General features: G+C 40.9%; 1 pseudogene; it reads right to left on the reverse strand.

Moving 5' to 3' along the window:
- Positions 1–898: 898 nt before the first annotated feature.
- On the reverse strand, positions 899–27,685 carry LOC139541842 (neurofascin-like; annotated as a pseudogene).
- Positions 27,686–27,757: the final 72 nt, after the last annotated feature.

Consider the following 27,757-nt stretch of genomic DNA (forward strand, 5'->3'; position numbering starts at 1 on the left):
GTTGTGCTGTGGTCACTTGAACAGGAAGGTGGTGCAGCGGGGTCCTTCGTGGGCAAATTTTGTCATCAAAATCTGGCATTCTCTGAATTTATGGTGCTTTCAAGACAACTGGGAACTCAGAAAAAAACAAGGGCGAATGCTGATGTTACTGATCTTCAGGTTGGAGCTCTAGAAAGAGGTCCGAGTTCCCGACTTCGAAATCCGAGTTGCATGATCGTTGAAAATGTATTTTCCCAGTCTGAGCTATTTTTTTCAAAGTTTCCAGTTGTCTTGAACTCACTGAAGTCTGAGATTTCCCAGTTCCGAGTTTCCAGTTGTTTTTAAAGCGGCAGAAGTCATGCTGGATTGACAGCATGACCAATGCTGAATGTTTATCCTTTTAAGCTGGGAAAAGAGACCCTTAAACCCAGACCTAGACCACACATCCACTCCACTGAATAGCAGGCTAGTGATTCTCTTCATATGACAAGGATTGAAAATGATTTGCCAGTAGATTCTAGGCTTGATTGATGATGATGATGACTACCAGCTTGCTAGCTAAGATTTTGACATGATCAGTCCAATCAAGGCTACTGTAGATATAACATGAATTGACGTCATTTTAACTGTGGCCAATGACCTTGAGTCTTCTTGGATGGCCACTTCTAATGTAACTCTATGGCAGCACCAAAGGGGCTTGAATTTTCGAGCTCTCCCTGTAGATTTTGCTGTGACGTAGTGTCCCAATGAGTGACAGAACACTGAGCCAATCACTGCGCAACTAGAGAACATTACCAACCCCTAAGCTTCGTATTTTCCGCTGGCTGCCCCACCACCACAGAAAGCACGGAGCTAGGCTGAAACACCTGCATTTTGGAGCTGCCTTACTCAAGAAGGCAAAAAAGAGACCATGTTTGTATGCAGCTTTATTAACTCAAATTTGTTTTATTTTACTTTGTTTGCAAACTATTGTGACACGTATTAATGCCAAAATAACATGCAAAACAGGCTCTGCCCGACCTGCCCTGAATGACACGTCACCACAGGACCCATTGTAAGTCCTGTTTCCTTATGCAAATGAGTAGATGGGACTCATGGGGGAGAGGACCTACTGGCTCTTACTCTCCCTAAACTCTGGGTCTCTGTCATCCCTCTTCTTGTGTCCAGTGTACTGGCCAATGAAGGAGCCGTCCTCGTTGAACTCAATCTCCCGTCCATCACCGTACTCCACCAGTCTGTCGTCACTCTCCGTCCATTTCATCATGGTGTCGACTGTCGCCTGACCCCTCCTGACTTTAGTCTCATCCTCCCTGGAAGAAAAGTGAAAATATTAGAGGCTGTGTTATGGCTCCCAGCTTTCACCATACAGTTCTAGACATTAAAACAGACTGACTGGTTGTAATACTTACCGTTGGGCAGAGTAGGGAATGGTGGTGACACAGCTTATCCTGAAACGTTCACAAATATTGTTTATAATTTGTGTAGAGAGCTACATTGTTGAAGAACATTTCAATTAATTATCAACGATTTTAGGATATTTTAATCAAGTCACTTAAACCATTAACTTGTTTCAACAGCGATAGCATGTTGAAATGCAGACTACCTAAACGTTTATTTTAGTTCCAATTTATTGGTTATAAATATAAAATACAGTCAATATATAAGTAAAATAATACAGTAGAAATGGTGTACATGGTGTAGACTTGCGTTAGTGTTCATATTATCATACCTTTACAGAGACCTTCAGTAGTCCAAAGGAAGAATGTGAAAACATTAGTAGTCAGAATAGAGAGATCAATTCTAAGGATTGGGGAGTTATCAGGAAAAATACATTGTTCTGAAATAACGACAACACTGAATGGTACAATATTGTTAGGATATTGAATGATTTGTTTCCCTGTTGAGTATTATTACCACACCATATTACAGTATGGATGGGTCTTTCTATAAACTAGAGTACCAGTGAGCAACTCTTGCAGTGTACAACTGTTTGGAGCTGTTACAAAGACATTCATGATTTTTATTTTCATGTGGATAAATGAAGATATAAGGGGGAACATAGATACATTCTATATAATTCATGATTTGAATCAAAACCTATGTTTAAACCGTTTTATTTGTGTTTGGGGTCTTCACAGATTTGGTTAAAATCGTGTGACATAAAACAATACCCTTCTTTCCTTATATTTATGATACGGTTTGCTGGTTTATCGTATACTAAGCATTTAACAATTGAATTACACATTGACCTTGATCCTGTGAAATTCCTGGACATTGTTTATTTTTTTTGGTATGGAGATCTCGGAAGTGTACTGTAACATCTTAACATTTCATATCTCCATATGTTGTGGTGTGAAAACAGTTTTCATCGGCACACATATTCAAAATAATGTATGTGATTGCAAAATACAATGTTTCAAACAGAAAGGGGTCAATAACATACGCACTATACACAAACATGGATTTAGTACTGTAGATATGTGGTAGTGGTGGAGTAGGGGCCTGAGGGCACACAGTGGGTTGTGAAATCTGTGACTGTATTGTATAAACTGCCTTAATTCTGCTGGACCCCAGGAATAGTAGCTGCTGTCTTGACAGCAAAATAAATACAAATACAAACTTTAATATGATGAATAAAACAAACATTTATACTGTCATTAAGGTTCTTCAATAAGTACTCATAATAGTTGTTTGATGTCCGTTTGATGTCTAGCTGTTTAGTTACATGGGGACATTATCACGCAACATCAGCTGATTCAGGAATTTTCTGAATGACTGATAAGAGCTTGTGTGAAACTGCACGTGATTTAACAACAGCCAAAGTGCGGGAATTAACTGTAGGATTTACAGAACATTTGATGTCTATGTTTTTAGCCTACTTCGTGGACAATGTACATTTTCCATGTACGTTTTGTTAGTTTGTTTTCCTAGGTAATACAGAGAAATTGGGAACGTGAAAACTGCCTGTTTATTCGTAAAAAAAGTATTTACAACAAATATTTGCATATAAAACAAAAAAACAACTTGGTATTTTGATGTTCAAATGTGTGTGGGGTTAAATATGAAAGGTCAAGTGCAGAGCCAACACTTCCTGTCCTAAGAGGTCACCCTTCTAACTCCATTCTATTAATTGATTTATTAATAGCTGCCCATACCGTGCCACAGTGCCAAGATAAAGTAAGATTTCTTCATTTCTGCATAAGATTTAGTGTGTATTAACTTATGAACTGCTGTTACTGTAAATGGTTAGCTGACTGATATATCCTAGCTACCTAGCTAACCATTGGTAATCTTAAATGATGCAAAACAACCAAAACAGTACCTATTGCTAGACTAGAGATATGCCCTAGCTATAGTTAGTCAGTGGTTGCACATCTAACTAGCTGAAATGAAGCAAGCGTGTGAATAGTAGGCATGTAAATATATCCTTTCACTGTTTACAGCAGGTCTCTAGCTACCCACACCTGTCTGATCAGCCTGATAGGGTGCCGTGGGTGTGTACAGCCTGTGTGTATAGCAATGGAATTAAACATCCAACCAATGCTTCAAGTGTCGTGCTGTAGATCCACCATCCACCCGAAGGGTTGTGGCGTCCTGTCCAGAAACTACCCCTAGCCTCTACCCCTAGACACTTGTGGAGATCTGAGAGGATTGGACAGGTATAAGCAATACCGCCAAAATTCCTCCAAGCCTATCAAAGGGTAAGGTGGGGCTCTCACCATGTCTCCATCAATCCCTCTCAGATCTCCACATGTGTCTAGACTCTGGGCAGTAGGGGCTAGGGGTTATTTCTGGACAGGCCATGGGTATTATGGTAGCTCAGTCAGTCTGGCACTGTCAAAAAAAATTAATAACTGTCAAATGCTTGTTTCCTCTATCCTTGGGAGAATCTCAATTACATTTCCTTGATTTGTTGCATCCTCTCTCATCATCTCCTTCTCAAAACCCATTGGACAAGAACGTCAGAGTTCCCTCCTCTCTCACCTTCTTATCTAATGGGTTTTAATGAGGCGGGGAGAGAGGACATGAGGAATGAAGGAAATGCAATTGAGATTCTCCCCCTGTTTCCTCCAATGCACTTTCAAGGAGAGGCAAGGAGTGGAGGAAACAAGGACAGAGGAAGCAAGAATGTGATGTCTAGTTTTCACCCACACCCACATACACACACACCTACACACACTGTCTTGTACAGCTAACCTTGTGGGGGGACACAATATTCCCTAACCCCTAAAACTAACCCTAACCTTATCCCAAAAACCTAACCCAAAAACCTAACCCTAAACCTAACCCTAAACCTAACCCTAGCTCCTAACCCGAACCCTTTACGTAATTCTAACCCTGAAACTAATTCTAACCTTAACCCTAAACCCCATAGAAATAGCATTTGACCTCATGGGGATTAACAAGGTCAAATTTTTGTTTGTTTACTATTCTTGAATAGTTAAACACGTTCACACACACACACCTACCTTAAAGAGTTTACTAATTCTAATGATTTCGCCAATAATTTGAATGATTATTGGTTATTATTATAGTCAATTATTTTGTTGACAGAACACGTATTATATTATTAGCATGGCTTTAAATGATAGAGAAGTTGACTAAAGCACAAACAGACCTGGCTACTAGGCATGACAAAGAAACATGCAGTGTCCATGTTTCATGTGACATTTTGAATGACATGTAGATGTTTTGTTGTTTCTAGAAGTTATGGTCTCATTGTGCCCATCTAGACTCTTATTACTGTAATTATACATGTGAAGATGCAAGAAAATCATGTTTAAATGTATATCAAACCATTTCAAAATGTTGACCATGATGTCACACATTGGCCCATTTATTTATAGAAAGACCCGAATACATTTTCATATGACTGTAGATTACTGTTCATGTGGAAGGTTTTAGATACCATAGTTGGCTTGAAGGGAAACTGACACGATCAGCACTACCTCACAAAATGATTATACATGATGTACGTGGTTGACTTTGACCTACACAAATCCTGCATTAGCACTATTGATACTTATCTCAAGTCAAGGTTCTCAGTTGATTTTCAGCCAGTTCTTTTATATTGCCTACCGATAGTCAAATGATCCCTCCTGATCTTTATCATCCACCGACTCCAATGTCACTTCTTTCTTGTCCCATACTGAAAATAAAAAGCTCTGTCTTGTTACTCTGACCAAATATAATATAAGCACTGCATACTTAGGGTAAATATATCCTATCCATTAGCTAATTTAGCACAAGCTTTATGCTAGTAAATTAACTATAGTATTAGGTCTGTTGGATCTGTCTCTTCATCTAAGAATGTTGGTCCTCTAATGGAGAAGTCTTGTGGACTATAGTATTGCTACAGTACCTCGGTATTTCCGCCCTCGGCTCCTCTTGATAAAGCAGACGACCAGCAGGATGAGCACGAAGAGGGCCACAGCACACATCACACCAATGACCCAGCCCTGAGTGGAGAGGTCCACCTGCTCCCGTGCATTAGCTGTATGTAAACACACACACACGATTAATTGTCATGATAAAATCTGTAGGTGTGTGAATGTTTAATGGCTTGTAATTGTGTGTTGTGGTTGACCTGTGGTGTTTTACCTTCAGTTGTATAATGGGGTGATTCCTCTGTGTACCACTCTCCTACCCCGAGTCTAGTCTGTGCTGCTATGGTGAATCTATAGCGGGTGTAGCGATCATATCGGCGCACAAATTCCTCAACACGCAATTCCTCCTCCCGGGTTGCGTTCACTGTGGAGGGAGAGCACACCAGGGAGCCAAGAGAACTTGATTTAGAGACCCGTTTTACCTACTGTACCCACTTTGTTTACCTGACTGACGATGAGTAAGTCTTCCTACCTGTCTGATATTTCAGTATGTATCCGGCGATGATGCCATTGGGCTCTGCAGGAGTGTCCCAGTCCACCCAGATAGTGTCCAAATGTCTCTGCTGGATTCTGAAGAATCTTGGAGCAGAGGGTGCTAGAGACAAATACAATTACGTTTAATTTTATTTGTCACATGCTTTCTAAACAGGTGTAGACTAACAGTGAAATGCTTACTTACGGGCCCTTCATAACAACGTAGAGAGAAAAAAAAACATTATAACACAAGGAAGAAATACACAATGAGTAACAATAACTTTGCTATATACACAATGGGTAACAGTACAGAGTCAATTTGCAGGGATACAGGGTAATTGAGGAAGATACTGTATGTACATACAGTGTATTCGGAAAGTATTCAGACCCCTTGACTTTCTCCACATTTTGTTATGTTACAGCCTTATTCTAAAATTGATTAAATTGTTTTTTCCGTCATCAATCTACACACAATACCCCATAATGACAGAGCAAAAACGGGTTTTTATACATTTTGAGAAATAAAAAAATATATAAAAAACTAATATAATTTACTTAAGTATTCAGATCCTTTACTCAGTACTTTGTTGAAGCACCTTTGCAGCGATTACAGCCTCGAGTCTTCTTGGGTATGACGCTACAAGCTTGGCACACCTGTATTTGGGGAGTTTCTCCCATTCTTCTCTGCAGATCCTCTCAAGCTCTGTCTGGATTGGATGGGGAGCGTCGCTGCACAGCTATTTTCAGGTCTCTCCAGAGATGTTCGATCGGGTTCAAGTCCGGGCTCTGTACTTTGCTCCATTCATCTTTCCTCAATCCTGACTAGTATCACAGTCCCTGCTGCTGAAAAACATCCCCACAGCATGATGCTGCCACCACCGTGCTTCACCGTAGTGATGGTGCCAGGTTTCCTCCAGACGTGATTCTTGACATTCAGGCCAAAGAGTTCAATCTTGGTTTCATCAGACCAGAGAATCTTGTTTCTCATGGTCTGAGAGTCCTTTGGGCTGTCATTTGCCTTTTAATGAGGAGTGGCTTCCGTCTGGCCACTCTACCATAAAGGCCTGATTGGTGGAGTGCTGCAGAGATGGTTGTCCTTCTGGAAGGGCCACCCGTCTCCACAGAGGAACTCTGGAGCACTGTTTGAGTGGGCATTGGATTCTTGGTCACCTCCCTAACCAAGGCCCTTCTCCCCCGATTTCTCAGTTTGGCTGGGCGGCCAGCTCTAGGAAGAATCTTGGTGGTCCAAACTTCTTCCATTTCAGAATGATGGAGGCCACTGTGTTCTTGGGAACCTTCAATGCTGCATACTTTTTTGGTACCCTTCCTCATATCTGTGCCTCGACACAATCCTGTCTCGGAGCTTTACAATTCCTCCGACCTCATGGCTTAGTTTTTGCTCTTGGGGCGGCAGGTGCCTAGTGGTTAGAGCGTTGGGCCAGTTAAATAAAGGTAAAATAAACATGCACTGTCAACTGTGGGACCTTATATAGACAGGTGTGTGCGTTACCAAATCATATCCAATCAATTGAATTTACCACAGGTGGACTCCAATCAAGCCGTAGAAACATCTCAAGGATGATCAATGGGAACAGAATGCACCTGAGCTCAATTTCGAGTCTCATAGCAAAGGGTCTGAATACTTATGTAAATAAGGTATCTGTTTTAGTTTTTCTATACATTTGCAAAAAAATCAAAAAATCTGTTTTCGTTTTGTAATTATGGGGTATTGTGTATAGATTGATCAGGAAAAATTTGTATTTAATCCATTTTAGAATAAGGCTGTAACGTAACAACATGTGGAAAAAAGGGATGAGGTCTGAATACTTCCCGAATGCACTGTTTACCTATAAAGGGATAAAGTGACTAGGGAACAGCATAGATAATAAACAGTAACAACAGTGTATGTGATGTGACTAGGGAACAGGATAGATAATAAACAGTAACAGCAGTGTATGTGATGTGACTAAGGAACAGGATAGATAATAAAAAGTAACAACAGTGTATGTGATGTGACTAGGGAACAGGATAGATAATAAACAGTAACAGCAGTGTATGTGATGTGACTAGGGAACAGCATAGATAATAAACAGTAACAACAGTGTATGTGATGTGACTAGGGAACAGGATAGATAATAAACAGTAACAGCAGTGTATGTGATGTGACTAGGGAACAGCATAGATAATAAACAGTAACAGCAGTGTATGTGATGTGTCAAAAGATTTAGTGTAAAAAGAGTCAATGCAGATAGATAAAGAGTTTACCAATAGCTACCCGGACTAAATATTAACACTATAAACACCTGTCCTTTCAGCCTATAAGTACCCTCTAGAGAACGTTCCCGGGCGTCTCTTAATCTGGGATATGTGGGACGGTAGCGTCCCACCTGGCCAACATCCAGTGAAAATGCCAAGTGCCAAATTCAAATAAATTACTATCAAAATGTAACTTTCATGAAATCACACATTCAATATACCAAATTAAAGCTACACTTGTTGTGAATCCAGCCAATGTGTCAGATTTCAAAAATGCTTTACGGCGAAAGCAAACAATGCTATTATCTGAGGATAGCACCCCAGCGAACAATCACAGACCATCATATTTCAACCCTCCCGGCGCGACACAAAACGCAGAAATAAAGATATAATTCATGCCTTACCTTTGACGAGCTTCTTCTGTTGGCACTCCAATATGTCCCACAAACATCACAAATGGTCCTTTTGTTCGATTAATTCCGTCTATATATATCCAAAATGTCCATTTATTTGGCGCGTTTGATCCAGAAAAACACCGGTTCCAACTCGCTCAACATGACTACAAAAGTTTTGTAAGCTTTGTCCAAACATTTCAAACTACTTTTTCAAACTACTGTAATACAACTTTAGGTATTTTTTAAAGTAAATAATCGATAAAATTGAAGACGGGATGATCTGTGTTCAATACCGGAGGAAAACAATGTGTAGCACTGCAATTGTGAACTACAAACATTGTATATTGTACTCAGTGTCTGATTTCACTCTCTGAGGGGAAATTTTATACAATTTTCCAGTCTTTCATAATGAAATAATTAGACCATCCACAACGCCCACAATTCTTCAATATCATTACACTATTGTTCTAAATTCAATCATCCTATTCACCCTCCTCATCATTCAGTTCATTGAAGTCACATGCACCATTATCAGTTTGTATCTGGTTTCTATTGCCCATTCATCCATTGACAACATAATATTTAAATAAACACATAGCATGTTTTCATTTCCCTTATAATAAATTAGGTTAGTAATAGAGTTACAGTAAATAACCCATCCCTTAACAGCTTCTTTTAACAAAGTAAAATGTAAAAGAGAACGGTATCAAACCGCAAGGCACATGGTCAAATTATGTGTTGCTGATAATCAGGCATAACAAACTCATAATTACACTATTGCCTTTCACATGAAATCATCCTTTTCACCCTCGTCATTCAGTCAGGCCTTATTTAAATTCAATTGTAAAGTACGGTGCACAATTATCGTCCATTCACCCATTTGTCATTAATTCAGAGAGGCGAGAGAGAAACATTAGCACCTGGCTTGGTACCAACGTCCTACAGCACATTGTCTTGGAGGGTTACGTTGGGAATAGCTGTGAAAAAACAGGCAAAAAGTCTCAATACTTTTCTGTTTGTGATTTCAGAACGCTGACAAATGAGTAGTGTAAAATACAAACATTTAGGAAAAGTCAGGGAAGGAGCAGGACAAAGCTTTTTTTTGCAGATTTTTTTAATGTACAAAATCAAACATCAGTGGCCGTTGCCCTATGATGGATCTAGTGTTAATCAGTCTCATGGCTTAGGGGTAGAAGCTGTTTAGGGTCCTGTTGGTTCCAAACTTGGTACATCTGTACTGTTTGTCGTGCGGTAGCAGAGAACAGTCTATGACTTGAGTGGCTGAAGTCTTTGACAATTTTAGGGCCTTACTCTGACACTGCCTGGTATAGAGGTCCTGGGTAGTAGGGAGCTCGGCCCAAGTGATGTACTGGGCCGTACACACTGCCATCTGTAGCGCCTTGCAGTCGGATGCAGCCAGTCAAGATGCTCTCAATGGTGCAGCTGTAGAACTTTGAGGATCTGAGGGCCCATGCCAAATCTTTTCAGCCTCCTGAGGGGCAAGAGGCATTGTCGTTCCCTCTTCACAAATGTGTTGGTGTCTGTGGATCATGATCATTCCTTAGTGATGTGGACACAGATACATGAAGCTTTCAATCTGCTCCACTACAGCCCTGTCGATGTGTATGGGGGCGTGCTCGGGCCCTGATCAGGCCTACCCCCGTTGTGTCATCTGCAAACTTAATGATGGTGTTGGAGTCATGTGTGGCCACGCAGTCATGGGTGAACAGGGAGTACAGGAGGGGACTAAGCACTCACCCATTAGGGGCCCTCTTACTGAGGGTCAGTGTGGTGAATGTGTTGTTGCCTACCCTCACTACCTAGGGGTGGCCCGTCAGGAAGTCCAGGATCCAGTTGCAGAGGGAGGTGTTTAGTTGCAGGGTCCTTAGCTTAGTGATGAGCTTGGAGGGCACAATTGTGTAGAGCGCTGAGCTGTAGTCAATGAACTGCATTCTCACATATGTGTTCCTTTTGTCCATGTGGGAAAGGGCAGTGTGGAGTGCAAAAGAGATTGCGTCATCTGTGGATCTATTGGGGCGGTATGCGAATTGGAGTGGGTCCAGAGTGTCTGGGATGACAGTGTTGATGTAAGCCATGACCAGCCTTTCAAAGAATTTCATGGCTACAGACGTGAGTGCTATGGGGCGATAGTCATTTAGACAGGTTACCTTGGTGTTCTTGGGCACAGAGACTATGGTGGTCTGCTTGAAACATGTAGGTATTACAGACTGAGTCAGGAAGAGGTCGAACATTTCAGTGAAGACACTTGCCAGGAGTCAGCCCATGCTCAGAGTACCTGTCCTGGCAATCCGTCTGGCCCTGCAGCCTTGTGAATGTTAACCTGCTTAAAGGACCCTCACATCGGCTACTGAGAGCATGATCACACAGTCGTCCGGAACAGCTGGTGCTCTCATGGTTCAGTGTTGCTAGTCTCAAAGCGAGCATAGAAGGTATTTAGCTCATCTGGTAGGCTTGTGTCACTGGACAGCTCGCGACTGTGTTTCCCTTTGTAATCCATCATAGTTTGCAAGCCTTGCCACATCCGACAAGCATCAGAGCCGGTGTTGTAGGTTTCAATCTTGGTCCTGTATAGATGGTTTGCCTGTTTGATAGTTTGTCGGAGGGCATAGCAGGATTTCTTATAAGCGTCCTTCGATTGTCCGGGTTTTGGGCTTGGTCCGGGATAATCAATATGTATTTTGCCTCTGACTCATTGAAGTCCAAATTAAGGTTAGTGATAGCTGTAATTTTCAGTCAAAATAATACTCAAAATAACACAATTGGTCAGGAGCCCGTAAAACAACCACTATTTCCTCCAGTGCCATTCTATCACTGTAGTATGGAAGAGAACAGGCGAGTGACATAGATCAAAGGTCAAGTCTGAGAATAAACAAAGGAAAATACATGATTAGGAAAAGAGCTGACAGAAAAAGTGGCACATCTAATACAGCATCACAATGTTTTTCCTTACTTCCCTCTGGAGTGGAGAACTCTATGGTGTTACTGGGATGTCCCTCGTATCGGTTGTTGGCCACCACTATGTACATTTTGTAGTTGCTGTAAGGGATGAGTCCTGGCAGGACACCAGAGAGACGCGGCCCGCTGGCTGGAAAGGCTTTAGACTTTATGGCCCTGCTCACACTCAGCCACCTCAGCCGGCTACTGTCTCGCCAGAAGTACACCTGGGATAGAGGGACACAGCACATGCGTTCATTTGTATGTTTGTTCCCTCGTTCAGTTCCTCAGTCCCTCATTTGTTAATTCATTGGTGGCCTCTATCCTGGACACACGCAGTTTGACAGGGGCAGCAGTGGGACCTGGGAGACACCAAGAGGAAGTTGCAATTCACTATGGTGTGGCTGACTGCCAGGTGTCAAGTAGGGATGGTCTATATTTACCCGTAAATGGGTATAAAAAGGGTCTCTGTGTGTCTGCAGGAAGGGATTGTGTGGTGATACTCACGGTCTTCTCCAGAGTAGCCTATGATGACAGGGGACTCTGGGCCCAGCCCAAAGTCATTGACAGCTTGGACCTTTATCTCGTATGGTGTGAAAATGTCTGTGTCTTAGATGTAGTATTTACACCACCAAGTGGTAGCGTTTTTCCACTCCTCCCTTGAATCCCTCCGTTTCCACCACACCAAGTACTTTAGGTGGGGCCCATTCCACTCTCTGTTGTTCAGTGCCTTTTCCCCATACCAGACAAGGAAGTTCAATTGTACAGAATAAAAGTTGTTATTCTTCATTGAATAAACGTTGACTTCAATTTTTTTTTATATATATACACTACCGTTCAAAAGTTTGGGGTCACTTAGAAATGTCCCTGTTTTTGAATGAAAAGCACATTTTTTGTCCATTAAAATAACATAAAATTGATCATAAATACAGTGTAGACATTGTTAATGTTGTAAATGACTATTGTAGCTGGAAACGATTTTTAATGGAATATCTACATAGACGTACAGAGGCCCATTATCAGCTACCATCACTTCTGTGTTCCAATGGCACATTGTGTTAGCTAATCCAAGTTTATCATTTTAAAAGGCTAATTGATCATTAGAAAACCCGTTTGCAATTATGTTAGCACAGCTGAAAACTGTTGTTCTGATTAAAGAAGCAATAAAACTGGCCTTCTTTAGACTAGTTGAGTATCTGGAGCATCAGCATATGTGGGTTCGATTACAGGCTCAAAATGGCCAGAAACAAAGGACTTTCTTCTGAAACTCGTCAGTCTATTCTTGTTCTGAGAAATGAAGGCTACTCCATGCGAGAAAAGCCATTGGAACACTGGAGTGATGGCTGCTGATAATGGGCCTCTGTACGCCTATGTAGATATTCAATTAAAATTCAGCCGTTTCCAGCTACAATAGTCATTTACAACATTAACAATGTCTACACTGTATTTCTGATCAATTTGATGTTATTTTAATGGACAAAAAAATTGCTTTTCTTTCAAAAACAAGAACATTTCTAAGTGACCCCAAACTTTTGAACGGTAGTGTATATTTGAATGTATCACATCCCAGCTGATCTCCATGTTGTTTCTCCATGTGCCCACTCCTTTGATGTTTTTAGGGATGGTGTCTGGGGCTGAGAAGCATAGCAAGTATACAAATGATTTTGAAAGCTCTTTGTCCAATGGTTTGAATATGAAAGATAATTGTTGTCAGCTGTATTCCTGTTCAATACAATTATTGAAGACAATAGATATCCCTTATTCATAACACATCATCACACGCATCAAGCACGAAATACTCACGCGCTCCACCAGTCTGGAAGTTGGCGGACGAGCGGCTGGGTTTACTCATTCCAATATCATTGATAGCAATGACCCTAAACTCATAGATAATGAATGGTCACAGTTGCAGTATGACAGAGTTGAGGTTTCCAGGGTATGTGGAAAGGTTTCTCCAGTTGTAAGGGAACCAGTTGTCATCATCATACTACACCAGGTATTCTGGAGGAAAAGCCCAGAAAGAAACACTGATTACTTCAGTTGATTTTGGTTAACTCTGACCATTTCAAAGAAACTCTGGTGCACATGTGGCATGACATCAGGACTATGTTTACTCTGGGTGTTCTGCTCCTGAGGTGTAGAGTGTAAGGCAGAGTGTTACTTTTGATAGGGCTGTGATTGCTTTCTCCAGGGGTCCAGGAAAGCCTAACACTGCGCTCGAAGGAGTCCGACAACTTCAAGTTTGTAGGAGGGTCTGGACGATCTGGGAGGAAGGGAAGGAAACTGTTGTGGCAAAATCCAAATATATACAGCATCCACATGCTGTCTATCTACTACTATCACACAATACAATGTAATTAACATTAATTAACATTCCATAACATGTAATATCCATATATTTATATATTCTTAATTCCATTCCTTTACTTAGATTTGTGTGTATTGGGTATATGTTGTGAAATTGTTAGATATTACTCGTTAGATATTGCTGCACTGTCGGAACTAGAAGCACAAGCATTTCGCTACACCCGCGATAACATCTGCTAAACACGTGTATGCGACCAATAAAATTGAATTTGATTTGATTTTGAGAGGAAGGAAACCTCTCAGGGATTTCACCATGAGGCAAACGGTGACTTTTAAACAGTTGCAGAGTTTAATGGCTGTGATAGGAGGAAACTGAGGATGGATCAACAACATTGTAGTTACTCCACAATACTAACCTAATTGACAGAGTGAAAAGAAGGAAGCCTTTACAGAATAAAAATGTTCCAAAACATGCATCTTGTTTGCAGCAAGTCACAAATGAATACTACAAAGTGTTTTGTTTGAGTCTAATCCAATACAACAAATTACTGAGTATCACTCTCCATATTTTCGAGCATAGTGGCGGCTGCATCAGGCTATTGGTATGCTTTTAATTAATAAAGACTGGGGAGTTTTTCAGGATAAAAAACTTTTACAGAATGGAGCTAGGCATAGTCAAAATCCTAGAGGAAAACCTAGTTCAGCCTGCTTTCCACCAGACACTGGGAGATTAATTCACCTTTCAGCAGGACAATAACCTAAAACACAAGGCCAAATCTACACTGGAGTTGCTTACCAAGACGACATTGAATGTTCCTGAGTGACATAGTTACAGTTTTGACTTAAATCGTCTTGAAAATGTATGGCAAGATGGCTGTCTTGCAATGATCAACAAACAACTTGACAGAGCTTGAAGAATTTTGTTCAATCCAGGTGTGCAAAGCTCTTAGAGACTTACCCAGACAGACTCACAGCTTTAAATCGCTGTCAATGGTGAGTCTAACATGTATTGACTCAGAGGTGTGAATACTTATGTAAATGACATATTTCTCTATTTCATTTTCAATACATTTGCAAACATTTCTAAAAACATGTTTCACTTTGCCATTATAGGGCATTGTGTGTATATTTGAGTGAGATTTGTATTTAATGTAATACATTTTGAAATCAGGCTGTAAAACAACAAAACGTGGAATAAGTCAAGGGATATGAATCGTTTCTGAAAGCACTGTATGTTTACTAAGCGTCACGTTAGAGTCCTACCCATCACCACCAGGGCGGCGGAGACAGTGGTCTTGTCTATATCAGTCTTGATGATGCAGGTATAGTTGCCTTCGTCTCGTCTGTTGACGTTTGTGATGAATAGAGTTGAATCATCCAGTGACAGCCTGTGGATAATTAACAGGACACAATGCTGATGATATTAGGAAGTCATCTTGACAAATTCAGTTGAACAATTCACCATTTAGCCTTTAGTTATACTCATATATAGACGATAACTCTGTTAGTTTGAAGTTAGCTATAACCATAACTAGGACGTTAGGGTGGCAACAGAAACCCTATGGTTTCAATGGTTACAAGGACGAGTAGTCAGTTAACCATTTTTGTATTGATTTTGAGGTGTGCTTTGGATCATTGTCCTGCTGGAAGATCCAACCACAGCCCAGTTTCAGCTTCCTAGCAGAGACAGTCAGGCTTTGATTTAATATCTGCTGGTACTTGATGGAGTCCATGATACAATGTATCCTAACAAGTTGCCCAGGGCCTTTGGAAGAAAAACAGCCCCACAACATCAAAGATCACAGTGGGGATGAGGTACTTTTCTGCATTGCTATCTTTCTGTCTACGCCAAACCCACCTCTGGTGTTTGTTTCCAAAAGCTATATTTTGGTCTCATCTGACCATAGAACCCGGTCCCTTTGAAAGTTCCACTAACGTTTGGCAAACTGTAGGCGCTTGAGTTTGTTGTTTGACGACAGCAAAGGCTTTTTTATGGCAACCCTCCCAAACAACTTGCGATTATGTAGGTGGTGTCTGATCGTAATCTTGGAGACTTTCTGACCAAGACCCAACTAACGTCTTCAATTCTCCAGCTGTGGTTCTTGGAGATTTTTTGGACACTCAAACCATCCTCCTCACTGTGCGTGGGGTTAATATAGGCACACATCCTCTTCCAGGCCAATTGTTAATATCTCCAGTTGCTTTAAACTTCTTAATTATTGCCCTGATAGTAGAAATGTGCATTTTCGACCGTTGAGCTATTTTCTTATAGCAATTTTCTGATTTGTGCAGGTCAACAACCTTTTGTCGCACATCATTAATGTATTTCCGGGTCATTCCCATAATGATGGATGACTATGGGAACTTGGCCTGTGTGTCACCTCCAGTGGCGACCCGTCATTCAGGGCAGGTGGGGCAGAGCCCCACAATTTTAGCAATAAAATAAATATGTGTCACGTATGTCATTAATATCAAATAAAATCAAATTTTATTGGTCACATACACATGGTTAGCAGATGTTAATGTGAGTATAGCGAAATGCTTGTGCTTCTAGTTCCGACAGTGCCATAATATCTAACAAGTAATCTAACAATTCCCCAACAAATACCTAATACACAAAAATCTAAAGGGATGGAATAAGAATATGTACATATACTGTATATGGATGAGTGATGGCCGAGCGTCATAGGCAAGATGCAATAGATGGTATAAGATGCAGTATGTACATATGAGATGAGTAATGTAAGATATGAAACATTCTTAAAGTGGCATTAAAGTGACTAGTGAGTCTATGTAGGCAGCAGCCTCTCTGAGTTAGTGATGGCTGTTTAGCAGTTTGATGGTTTTTCAGTCTCTCGGTCCCTGCTTTGATGCACCTGTACTGACCTCGCCTTCTGTATAGTAGTGGGGTGAACAGGGTGGTTGTTGTCCTTGATGATCTTCTTGGCTTCCAAAATGCAGGTGTTTCAGCCTAGCTCAGTGCTTTCTGTGGGGGTGGGGCAGCCAGCGGAAAATACGAAGCGTAGGGGTTGGTAATGTTCTCTAGTTCCACCATGATTAGCTCAGTGTTCTGTCACTCGTGGGGACAGTAAGTCACCGCCAAGTCTTAGGGTAGACCTCAAAAATTCAAGCCCCTTTGGTGCTGCCATAGAGTTACATTAGAAGTGACCATCCAACAAGGCTCAAGGTCATTGGCCACAGATAAAATGACATCAAATCATGTTATATCTACAGTAGCTTTGATTGGACAGATCATGTCAACATCATACTTTCAAAATGTTAGCTAGCAGTCATCATCATGAATCAAGTCAACAATCTACTGGCAAATCCTTTTTAATCCTTGTCATATGAAGAGAAATTATGAAGAGAAATTATAGATAAAAGGTATCGGTGCTCATCGGCCATTGGACATAAACATTACACAACAAGTTGGAAATCGCAAATTCAACAATGAGTGGTTTGGAAGGAATCAGTGACAGTGGCTAACTGCAAGCATGGCAAAGCAATCACTAGCCTGCTATTCAGTGGAGTGGTTGTGTGGTCCCAAATCTGGGATTAAGAGTCTCTTTTCCAAGTTTAAAATTATAAACATTCAACATTGGCCATGGTGTCAATGAAGCATGATTTGTGCCGCACTCAAAACAACTGTTAACTCGGAACTGCGAAAACTTGACTTCAGTGAGTTCAAGACAACGAGTAATTCCGGAAAAAAACGAGCTCCGACTGCGAAATACGTTTTGAACTGTCATTTTACCTTGTTTTTTTCAGAGTTCCCAGTTGTCTTGAAAGCACCATAAATCCAGAGAATGCCAGACTTTGATGACTAAATTTGCCCATGAAGGACCGCCGTGCCACTTCCTGGTCAAGTGAGCACAGCACAACAAGTAAGAAAATGTATTGTATGCTGCTGCATAAATTATGTAATATGCCAGGGAGATATGTATACTGTAGCTATGAAAGTAATACTAAGTGTATGTTGTGTAGTAAGATGTTAGTAGCCCATGTGCCGCACCCTAATAATTTAGTCTATTTACCCCTCTTAATTTAGCCTAATGTTCTGACTTGGTGGTGCACATCATTTGGTCTATAACCTGTTTTAGAGGAATGTTTATTTATTTATTTTTCACCTTTATTTAACCAGGTAGGCTGGCTGAGAACAAGTTCTCATTTGCAACTGCGACCTGGCCAAGATAAAGCAAAGCAGTTCGACACATACAACAGCACAGAGTTACACATGGAACAAACAAACATACAATCAATAATACAGTAGAAAAATCTATATACAGCATGTGCAAATGAGGTAGGATAAGAGAGGTAAGGCAATAAATAGGCCGTGGTGGCAAAGTAATTACAATATAGCAATTAAACACTGGAATGGTAGAATGTGCAGAAGATGAATGTGCAAGTAGAGATACTGGGGTGCAAAGGAGCAAGATAAATAAATAAATACAGTATGGGGATGAGGTAGATTGGATGGGCTATTTACAGATGAGCTATGTACAGGTGCAGTGATCTGTGAGCTGCTCTGACAGCTGGTAATGTAATCATTTAATTTTGTAAGAGCTTTCATTGTCTACTTATATTTCCCCTTAATTTATCCTACGGTTCTGACTTGGTGAACAGGGAGAATACTATAAGAACAGTCCATGTTCTGAATTCTGTCACTGTACATTTCAAAAGTGCTAAACAAATAGTTATATTGACTACGTCCGTCCTAGCTCGCTCATTAATGTCTTAATCGAAATTACCGATTGCCTCTTATCCGCTTGTCATCCCCTTATGCCATAGTTTGTAAATCTCAATGGTCATTAGAAACCACATTTGTTTAAACAAGTCAGCCATATCAGCTATGTTTTTTTAAAAGGCAGTAAATGAAGCTGAATGAACTGTTTCGCTGCCAGACAAGGCTCTGCTGATAGCCAGGTGTAGCAGTGGTAAGATGTTGGGACAGCTTTATGTAGGCCCTAACAGTTTGTGGGCACTGTTTGTCACCGTTATAGTGCTATTAATGTATTGTTTAGTGTTGTGGCTTTGCTGGCGTACATCCCACTTTATTATTTATTTTGCCCCACCAAGATTTACATGCTAAAATTACCACTGGTTACCACATATTTATACCCAGTGAAACAGGAAGTCATGGCTTACCACTTAAGTGTTCCTAATCACTCAGGTGAACATAAAAACGGAAAATATGAATGGGAATATACTTTTGTCCGATTTTACTCATAAGAATTTCTAGGGGTGCCAATAATTCTGGCACACATGATTCGGAGAAAAATATTGATTTCACATTAATTTCTTTCAATAATTTTACTTCAATTAAAATGTTGATTTTTGTGAACATTATCCAAGAGGATAAACAACAAAGACTTTTTTTTCACAGCCCATTTTGCTCATACCAAGAGCGCCAATAGTGGAGGGCTGTAGGTATGAAGATGTTGTCTGACCTTTGATCTGGACAGCGATGGTGTGTTCCAGGTATCCAATCTTGTTAGTAGCTGTGCAGGTGTATTCACCAGCGTCCTCAAACGAGGCCTTGGGGATCTGCAACAACTTGTTGTAGTTCTTCACCTTAATGTTGGTTGTGTCCAGTTCATCTCCATCTTTGGTCCATGTGATGACAGGGGTTGGACTATGGTCAAATATGGTAAAAAGAAATAGGTAAATTCAGGGTGATTTTCGAGGGTTCTTATAAAAGTGAACAGCCTGAGCAAAAAAACATACATAGTGGCGAAGCTACAAATTTCATGAAGCGATTTATTACTGTGGCTAAATATTGTCCAAATTATTTCAGACTTTTATTATTATTCTTTGGAATGCTACTCCTCTTAAACCATTTAAGCTAGAAACGCCATTCACTTTCAAATGTGTAGACAGGTTTGGAATAGTTTGCTTCCATACAACTTTTTGATATCTTTTATAATTTTTAAACTATAAAACGTTTTGTCTTTTTTTGTCCTCCATACACTTTCATTGGATTTCCTCAACATTCTAAAGGGCTCATTGTGACATCATGACTTCCAACATTCTATTCTATTCACTGTAAACAAGGTAACTTTCTGACACAAAATCAGCTACTTTGACCACTTTCCAAACCATTTAGTCAAAAAGTTAGAGAGTATGAAATCTTTGTCTACTTCTCTGCTATTTAAATCTGAAATCAGAACACTTTTTTCAATACCACAAAAATACTTTTAAAGAGCCAAAGCAAGAAACACAATTTTACTTCATGTAAAATGACCATCTAGTTTAATTTGAAACCTGACACTACATTCACATACAGTACACTGGGTAATAGTAATACAATGACTAACCCCAATGGTAACATTTGATAAACACTCGATGAACATTCATGTTTGTGATTGAGAGGATCACTCACACTCCAGCAGTGATGCACTCGAAGAGCAGCTCCTCCCCCTGCAGGACAGTCTGGGAGCTGGACCTTCCGGCCGGAGACAAGAAGGTGGGGGCGGCCTCAGACACCATGCGCTGAGGAGGGAACACACCTGATGATTTAATTATCCAGGAGTGAAGACTTTTCCCACTGTCAAATATCATGACAGCAGGGACTTCTGCTGTGGATTGACTATTAGGATCACACTGGGAGCAAATGCAATGTTTTTGCTATTTTCACTCCACAACACTGTCTGATCTCTATTTCAAGACATGTCAATGTTATAGAAGAATGCTCTAGAATGTTATATCGTGTTAAGATGAGGAGATTGTTCATTTCTGATTGTATATATATATTTTTTTAAATTAACAACAAAAAGCAGAGCAGTTAGATCAGAGGAGAACGGTAAATCATTTTAGGTGATAGTCTGAAATAAACAATGTGGAATCTGTAAGTATGCGGAACAATACAACTTAAATCATATAGCAGTGAGCCAAAGGGGGAGGAGCAACTGTTTAATGAGGTAGGTAAGTTAGTACATGGTAGTAAATAAAATGGTGGGACCCTTGTGTCACATACTGTTGATGCATGTTATGCAATAACCAATACTAACTTGTAAGGACTCTGACGGTAATAGGCATCTTCTGCTGGATAATATTTTTGTAGGGGAAGCGTGCATTGCAGCAGTAGTCGGTGGCAGAGTCATTGACATAGACATGAGAGAAGTAGAGATCTCCATTCACCCCCATAGACACTCTACGGTCCTGTTTGATACGCAGCATGACTGGGGGTCTTCCAGATGAACCTGGAATTGAATATTAAGTTATGTATGCATTTCCTGGTAAGGTCATCTTGAGTCAATATGTTTGGGATAAGTATCAGAATACAAAAATAAGTTTAAAGAAAGAAGCTCATCAGTTCAGAAAGAGAGACAGGTGGTTGTCATTAGTTATAAAATATAACATTTCATTCCTGGGGTGGCAGGTAGCCTAGTGGTTAGAGTGTTGGGCCAGTAACCGAAAGGTTGCTAGATTGAGTCCCCGAGCTGACATGGTAAAAATGTGTTGTTCTGCCTCTGAACAAGGCAGTTAACCCACTGTTCCTAGGCCGTCATTGTAAATAAGAATTTGTTATTAACTGACTTGCCTAGTTAAATAAACAAAAATCCTAGACACAATGTACTACTGAGTTGAGAAAAGGAGGTAGGCCTACTCACACTTGCCCATCCAGTAGATCTCAGGTTTGGGAGGGCCTGAAGGAGGGCTGCAGTCCAGGACCAGAGGGAGACCAACACTTACTGTTACTGGCTCCAACACCTCTCTGGGCCACAGAGTGGCCTCTGACATGGGGATTTTTTTAAATATTGGGTTAAGAGGATGATGTAACATACATTTAACACAGGGAGCAGAATCTTGCTGGGACATGGACTTATCTTAACGTTAGAACTATTTTTGAGGTCTGAAAACGGCTGACAGAATTGGACTTGAGTGATTTGTCCCTTTAGGCTTTGCTTGGTTCTGCCACAAACGTTTAGCATTATAACGGTTTGAGGCACTGGCTTTTCTAATGTACTCTGTGACAATGGATTCAAAAGCCTGAATGGAGGGCAGCTTACTAGAGATGTGTAGGTTGATCTTGTTTAAGTATGCAGTGCCAAACTCGTTGGTGGCAACACACTGGTACTCCGCTTCATAGGCCCCTGGGTCAGTCCAGGCATAGATGTCCAGCGTCCCCGAACGTCTCCTCATTGAGGCCTGAGGGTCCTTTGCCACGTTGAAGTACTTCCCATTACGCCTCCATGAGAAACTTAGGGATAAAGGCAAGTCTTTTGGATCAGGTAATTAAAAGTGTTCTGCTACAGCTGCTCACAAATTGTACATGGTTTTGACCTATAAAGAAAGTGTTTTGGATGTGTCAGTTCTTACATTGGGTGGGGGGTGCCTTTGGCTTCACACTCCACAACCATGTTGTCTCTGGGATCCACGACATGTTCCTTCAACGACTGTTTTATAATGGTGGGGGGCTGTCTGACTGTAGGTGGACAAGTCAAAATTAAAGACCTGATTAGGATTGTACATTAATTGAGATACTGTATTTAAGCAATAAGGCATGAGGTGGTTTGGTACAGTGCAATCGGAAAGTAGTCAGACCCCCTTGACTTTTTTGATTTTGTTACGATACAGCCTTATTTTAAAATGGATTCAATTGTTTTTTCCTTATCCATCTACACACAATACCCAATAATGACAAAACAAAAACAGGTTTTTAGAAATATTTGCAAATTCATAAAAAATAAAAAAAATGAAATTTCACATTTACATAAGTATTTAGACCCATTACTCAGTACTTTGTTGAAGCACCTTTGGCAACGATTAGAGCCTTGAGTCTTCTTGGATATGATGCTACAAGCTTGGCACACCTGTTTTTGGGGAGTTTCTCCCATTCTTCTCTGCAGATCTTATCAAACTCTGTCAGGTTGGATGGGGAGTGTCGCTGCACAGCTATTTTCAGGTCTCTCCAGAGATGCTCGATCGGGTTCAAGTCCGGGCTCTGGCTGGGCCACTCAAGGACATTCAGAGACTTGTCCCGAAGCCATTCATGCGTTGTCTTGGCTGTGTGCTTAGAGTCGTCGTCCTGTTGGAAGGTGAACCTTCGCCCCAGTCTGAGTTCCTGAGCTCTCTGGAGCAGGTTTTCATCAAGGATCTCTCTGTACTTTGCTCTGTTCATCTTTCCCTCGATCCTGACTAGTCTCCCTGTCCCTGCCGCTGAAAAACATTCCCACAGCATGATGTTGCCACCACCGTGCTTCACAGTAGGGATGGCGCCAGGTTTCCTCCAGACGTGACGCTTGGCAATCAGGCCAAAGAGTTCAATCTTGGTTTAAACAGACCAGAGCATCTTGTTTCTCATGGTCTGAGAGTCCTTTAGGTGCCTTTGGCAAACTCCAAGCGGGCTGTCATGTGCCTTTTACTGAGGAGTGGCTTCCGTCTGCTCACTCTATCATAAAGGCCTGATTGGTGGAGTGCAGAGATGGTTGCCCATCTGGAAGGTTCTCCCATCTCCATTAAGGATTTCTGGAGCTCTGTCAGAGTGACCATCGGGTTCTTGGTCACCTCCCTGGCCAAGGCCCTTCTTTCCCGATTGCTCAGTTTGGCCAGGCGGCCACTTCTAAGACGGGTCTTGGTGGCTCCAAATTTTTTTCATTTAAGAATGATGGAGGCCACTGTTTTCTTGGGGACCTCCAATGCTGCATAAATGTTTGGTAATCTCAACGATGGTCAATGGAAACTGGATGCACCGGAGCTCAATTTCAAGTCTGAATATTTATGTAAATAAGCTGTTTTTAATTTGTTATACATTTGCAAAAAAAATCTAAAAACCTGTTTTCGCGTTGTCATTTTGGGGTATTGTGTGTAGATTGATGAGGATTTTTTTAATGTAATACATTTTAGAATAAGGCTGTAACGTAATAAAATGTGAAAAAATTCAAGGGGTCTGAATACTTTCCGAATGCACTGTATATGGACAACAAACCACTTCTAAGGGCTGTTCTTAGCACGACGCAACACAGAGTGCCTGGACACAGCCCTTAGCCATGGTATATTGGCCACATACCACAAACCCCTGAGTTGCCTTATTACTATTATAAACTAGATACCAACATAATTAAAACAGTAAATAGTCATTTTTTGTCATACCCGTGGTATACGGTCTGATATACAGTACCACGGCTTTCAGCCAATCATCATTCAGGGCTCAAATCACCCAGTTTCTAATTGACATTGGCCATATACCACACCCCCTCGTGCGTTATTGCTTAAATATACAGCACTGTACACTGTTACTGTATATCACCATCTAGCAGGGCCACAATAGGTTGTGTTGACTTACTTTCCAGTGGGACATCGATGGCAGTCAGCCGTTGCCATAACAGCAGTAATAGAGTTGATCTGACCAGCGTCCTCATCTCTACAGTGAATGGCCTCCAGAGATCCTGTTGAACTGCTAGATGTCCTTATCTATAAACTGTTTTATAAGTGACCGAATAAGCATTTCACCAGTTTCATGAAATCAAATAAAATAAAATATTGTGAAATTTATAGGACCAATTGTTTTCTAAGACAATATTTTCCAGCACAAAACAACCAAATAAAATGAAATAATATTTAGTTTCCAAACAGCAATATTTCATTTCTGTCCCACTCAACAGTCAGCACTGGCACATTCTCTGAGAGTCTCTTTGTTGCACAATAGATCCACCTACTAACACATGGCCAGGACTCAACTCCAGTCTCAAGCCATTCTGAAAAACCAGCCTCCACAGGACTACATTATAAAGCTCTTGTTAGTTGCTGTATAGATTTATTTGAATCCCAAAGAAATACACACGTTGTTATCATGTAATGTCACTACTATTTTACTGTTCATTTCTAAATATACACAACATAAAGCGTAGCAAAACAGATCATTGATCAGATTCATTGATCAACTCATCAACAACCATTATCAAAACTTTTCCTCCTCTCGTTAGCTCATTACATCTGCGTTACCTTTCATAAGTACAATCCTTCAAGTGAAATCGCACCAGGGTTCCCTCTTCCCAATCATCTACAAGACTTTCCAATGCATTGAGTTTCTCCACAATTCCAATGTCCAGTTAGTGCAGTAAACGGATAAAATCCTTGGCGCTCAATCAGTCAATTCCATTTTCTTGGTCAATCGAACAGCAGGATTCTGGAGAGACAGAGCATAGTGGACAGACTTCTGTCTGTGCCATGACCATTCTGCCCACCCATCTCATAAATGAGCTCCCTACACCTCCCTCACCACCCACCTCTCTCTCTCTGCCTCTCTCTCTGCTTCTCTCTCTCTGTCTCTGTCTCTCTCATGTATTAGCATAGACATGACATCAGTCAAAACATGGCATGGTATCAAGAACAAAAAGAAAACTAGCTGAAATGAGTCACTTACTTCTTGTCATTGTTGCTAGCTATCTGGCCATCTAGAATCACAGCACACACACTTCTGCCCCACTGAAGCGCGTGCATAGTTTTCGTGACGTTGCCAGCTAACCCGTCTATGGTCTGTGGTCACAACCTTGTATGCTGACTCAATATGATGATGCCTATGTGGAGGAAATTATGAGGGAAGCCAGACATCATATTTTGTACTCACCTCAAAGCTGTGTAAACAACAATGCTTTATCTCCATTGCAGTTCCACACGCTTCTTATGGGCTTATTAGTATTTACACCGAAATACTCTGTAACTCACCAGCCAGCCCATAGTATGCACATAGTTTGCATGCTTATTGTTTTTGATGACGTCAGTGATGTGGGCTTTACTGTTGGCTGCTGAAAACTATTTTACATGCAAGAAAAAACAAGCTGTGTCTGTTTTGTCTGATTGTGAACTGTGTTGAATGTGATTTTATGGTGTCTAAACATGCAGACAAACAAACTTCCTTTTGTGCGATAAACACTTGTTTGCACTCCGGCCATCTTCCCACTATTTTATCCTTCCAATATGTAGCTAACCAGCATTTTCTACTCCCATTCTGGACCACTCTGATACAGTACACCCAAGCAAGATAGAAAATTCAGACTGACATCTTCAAAAAGGGGAAAGGTCAAAGCCATTCAGCCGAGGACCCTTCAGGCAAATGAAATGCTTTCTTTTCTAGAAACAGCACAGGACCCTTGAAGAGGCCTCTGTCTTTGTGGGAAACAAAAGCCATCTCAAGCCTCTCCACATAGTTCTGATCTGTGTAGGTGCCAAGGAATCCAGACACAGCACTAAAGCATGAATATACAACATACTGCACTCTATGCTAGAATGGACAATCACAAATGGCAAGGGTGACATGAAAACCAATAAATTATAGCTGCTTGTTTGTGCAAAAGACGCTAAAGGGTTTTAAATGATCTTTTGCTAAGGGGGCTTGGAGTTACAGATCACAATCAGCTCTGACGATGACCTTGACATAAACCATTGAGGTTTTTGCAGTGACAAAGATATAACAATCGGTGTTTACTTTACTCAAAAAGTAAACAAAAGTGAAAAATGTTCAGCTACTTGGCTCTTGGCATGGATTTTTTCTTCGTATTTGACTTGAGCAGGGTTTCAGTCTGACCAGTGCCATGCACCAGATTGCACGGTGTGAAGGGCTCGAGAGACGCACAGCTCCGTGAGAACAACAAGGTCTCTATGTCCTGTGGGTCCCCTTTGGCATGTGTGGCCAGGGCTTGGCTAGGAGCAGATGGCATGTGGGAGGATTTCTCCATCTCTACACAAGCTGCCTGTTCAGGAATGGAGACAGAGACAACCCATCACTCAATACACAGCGTCATCAGCAGGAAGTAGGGGTTGGGAGGAGAGAAATTCCACTTAAGAGGGACCGCCATATTCTTCTCATCATTCTCATTTGGACTCTGTAACAGTGCTTAGAAATCATTAACTTATGTTATATTACAAATTACTGTATGTCTTCATTGCCGTATTAAATGCATAATCAATTACTGCTTTTAACTGCTAGTATCAATGACTCTCAGCACTGCACATTTACATAACTGGAGGTTGAGGTCTGGCTGAATATTGGACCATTCCAAGTGCCATGAAAATCGGTTTAAGTATAAATTATAAAGAGCATGTAATGTTTTCATTTGAAGTACAAATCTTCAAATCAAAAGCAAATATCTCTGCAAATGAGGAGTACAGCTCCCTTGAGAAAAAGACCATTGGCAAAACTCTGACAGCACGCCAACAGCTTAGACCTACACGGAGAATCGTGGGAACTAAACTAAATACAGTATTCACTCCGTTTGTCTGATACAAAAGTGCTGATTCAGTGGAAGATGGACCCACCCTCTTCTCCAAAGTGGATGAGATCATTTAAAGCTTGACCCTGCCTATGACTATAAGAGGTCTCAGTCAGATACAAACAGTTGTCATGGTGTGTTCATCAGAGAATAAGATCTTTACATCATGTCCATGTAGGACTTATGTGGACATGCCAATAGCCTTTCATGTATCTACTGGTCAAGTAAAGACATTCCATGAGAAAAACATGACTTTTTCTTCAAGCTATAAATTGTTTCTTTACAAGGTACAACAAAAGCCTAAACAATAGTGTTGTACTGAGCTCATTAAGGCATGGTCCACATTCTTCAAAATAGGGTATTACATTAGTTAGTTACCAATGAGCAGCGGAACATTTTACAGGTTTCATCAAGATTTCTTGCATTCAAAATAATCAGATGAAATTCAAGGAAATAAAACAAAGTTACCTGCGGTATTTCCTGTCATCTCTTTCCTTTAGACAGATTTAGTTCTTACATTGAACAGCCCTTATCCTCCATCGCTTTCTCAGTGGACTCTGATCTTCTCTGGTCTAATGTGTGTGTGTTATCAGGAAAAACTGGCATTCTTTCCAACAACATGCAGGACACGTGTCAATATTTCATGAGGACTTCAGAGGTTAAAATCAGGTCAAACTCTGTTCTGGTCCCACGACTTGTCAACTGGGCACCATCTGATGTCCTTTGTGTAATGTGGATACAACAAACATAACGTCATCTCCATCCATAGTGACAGATCAGCTGTCACCATCAG

Source organism: Salvelinus alpinus, chromosome 17 (assembly GCF_045679555.1).
Source record: "Salvelinus alpinus chromosome 17, SLU_Salpinus.1, whole genome shotgun sequence".
NCBI lineage: Eukaryota > Metazoa > Chordata > Actinopteri > Salmoniformes > Salmonidae > Salvelinus > Salvelinus alpinus.